Genomic DNA, 3,277 nt, shown 5'->3' on the forward strand with positions numbered 1-3,277 from the left:
TGCAAGCGCATTGAAATTATAATTAGCAAAGCTGATGCCATTTGACTCACATATGATTGCTTTTTCTTCCTCTTCTTCTTTTTTCTTCACACTCTTTGGAGCTTTTTCAAAGTTTCTGACTTCCAAACGTCTTCCTCGGTCATTTGTTACCTAAAATTGACCATCTAAATAGAAGCCTTATAATATTTGCATTCTTCTCCTTATAATATTTGTTTCATAATTCTAGGCCATACAGTTTAATTAGATCCATGCTAGCTTGCAAATTGGGTCATGTTATGTAGCTTCTTAGCTTGACTGGCTTCGCCCCATCAGGAATGGTTTTGACTTTTGACCCACATGATATGCGGAATGCTGGGTCAACAAGTCCATACAACCAAAATATTAGACCTACCTGCGGAGACACGTACAACTATAACACCATGCCCCATCCACACAAGTACGTACACAACTCAACGTTAACAACATAATTAAACCAAGCAAATCCCATAGATGTAACATTGAATTTCCACATGAATTAAAGTATATAAGAAAAGCTCTGAAATATAGGAGCACTAGCTGTAGTATTAAATTAAAGAACAAGTAGTTTAATTGTACGGACTTTTGAGAAGTCATGGTTTTGTTTTTGTACTACGGTACCAGGCTAACAAAGCTGAGCTGGAAAATAACTGAGAGCTGGGACTGACTGCAAGGAAAATATTTTGGGAAACGGGAGCCAAAGATGAGGATCATATTACCTTTTGTTATTTGCTACTGTAAGTGCGATACAGAAGCACTTTAACTATCTCTCAGTGTTTGATCTACATTAAGCAAACTGTTGTTAACAAGATAAGAGAAGCACGTACACCTCGCAGAGCCCACTTTTCAGTTGTTGTATTTTAGCCTAAAACTGCATGCATTGGGAATGATAGCTAAGCCAAGCTAACTAGCTAGCTGCTGCCTGTTGAATATGATCAGATTCTCAAAACGGCAACCCCTCCTCTTCAATAGCTTTGGGGACTTAAATCTCCACCCTATAGTTATGAAAAATAAAATCAAGAAAAAAGATGGATTAGTTACTTGTTTATATATAATTATTATTATGATTAATAGTAAAAGCCGATTTGGTTTGAAAAGTTTGGCTTTTGTTTTCATGACTGGATAAGCATCGCTATTAATTATTTAATTGGATGTGTCACAATCAGATTCCTTGCCTTGAAATAAACAGGAATCAAACTGTATTACGTGGCAATAACTTGACCCAAAAAAGAAAGAAAAAACATGACCATCGAACAAATTTAGGGTAGAACAATTAATCTGTTTGACAGAGCCCCATCAAATCGTACCCTGGTCCACCACCAAAACGAATGGTTGAGATTCTCTAGCAGAAAAAAAAACGATTGGCTGAGATTAATTAGCAAAACCAGATTGGTGGGTTCCGTATAATAAGTGTCGTCAGTGTCCAACCTTGAAACGGGTTCCCAAATTTACATGCATATTGTTGAAAACAAGGTACAGACTTGGGGACTCAGGGTGGTCCACTAAACTAGCATGTTTATTTAGATCTAAATGAAAAAAGAGTTATTTTACGAGAAAATAAATACTAATTACTTCTATAATTTTATTATACATAAATAAGATTTTCTATTCTATTATGGGCATGGATTAAACAAATTATGTTGCTAATTGCGTGCTTAAGACAAAGCATAAAAGGACAAAATTTCTTATAGCTTTGGGATGAGTGATATACATATCATTAAATGAATGCGAGTGAGGACCTGGACCACCACTCGTTGCAGAATCGCCCTGTTGTACAAGTTCATGAATCATCAGGCATTGTCTTAATTATCATGAAGAATTATATCACTGTTATTCAAATGCATGTATTAATAAATTAGATAAGTAGGTGGACTTTTTCGTCACTTAAGAAGTTAAGAGTTTTAATTGTAAACTTTTGAAAATTTGATTAAACTTTTTGGGTACATGTCCATGTTAGCTAAATGGCATTTATTAATGCACATGTCCCTATTTTTAATTTTTTGAATATAATAAATATATTTTCCTTATCTCCATTCTCCTATGAATACATTTGAAAAGTTGTTCGTATAAAAATATGTGTACATTATTTTTTGTTGCATGATTTGCATGGGTACGTTATTCTTGGTTGACTTTTAAGCTTCTTTTTTATGCAAAAAATATCTAGAATGGATGATCTTTTTTTTTTTTTTTTTAATTTCCAGTGCCGAACATCACCCGTGCTGCTTCCATATCATTTTTAATCTATTTTTCTAATGAGGTATTTTATTTCAAAATTTTAAAGTTAAAATTTAATATAAAATCGACAAAATAGATGTTAAGACACTTTGATCACTAAGACAATGACATTGAGTGTCGTTCTCGAATATGAGTAAGATAGTGGATCAATGTTATTTTTTCTCGAGAAGATGACAACAAAAAATATAGATAAAATTAATAGAATAGACTAAAGTGATATATAAGTAAAAGTTCGTGGACTATATAATTTTAAAAAGAAATTCATGTACCAAAGTGATACTTGAGGTAAAATTTGAGAACCATTGCTATAATTCTCTTATTTAAAAATTAAGACACTGAATGAAAAAATAATAGTTAGGCTTTTGTACATTAATATCACCTAGATTATAGGAGTGTGCACAAATATCACCTATAAAAAAAATTTACTTTTTGTCACCCAATCTTTGCTATAGCCTATAAGTGACAATCTACTACCTATAGTAGGGGTGGGCATTTTAACCGTGCTCCAGTAAAATTGCCCGAACAACACTGATAAAATACCGTAAAAAACCGTGTTAACTAAAAAAAGTCAACACCATAAAGAAAATCGAACCGCACCGATTCCGGTTCCACACTTCATTTAACCAAACCGCACCGCATAAATAAAACAAATTTTATATTTTTATACCATTTTTATATTACTAGTTATTAATTTATATATTAAACCTTTTTTTTTTCTTTCTTTTCCCAGTTTCCCTTGTAACTCTCTTTTCCCTCTCATTTCTTACTTTCTCCTTCTTTCTCACAGTCACAGTTTCATATATCTCCTCTATTCTCTCACCTCCTTCTCGCAACACTAACCTCTCCTCAGTCCAGCGTGACGCCGACGAGACACCGGCCTCTCCCTCTTGACCCAATAGCCTCCTCATTCTCTCTCTCCCTCTAGTTTCTGCCTCTTTTTCTCCTATCTCCTCCCTTCCCGTCAGATTTGTCCCTCTTCTATCTGCTGCCTTCAGGCAGTCCGGTGACGAGGCCGGACCTCGCCTCT

This window comes from Dryas octopetala, chromosome 3, assembly GCF_963921425.1.
Source record: "Dryas octopetala chromosome 3, drDryOcto1.1, whole genome shotgun sequence".
Taxonomy (NCBI): domain Eukaryota; kingdom Viridiplantae; phylum Streptophyta; class Magnoliopsida; order Rosales; family Rosaceae; genus Dryas; species Dryas octopetala.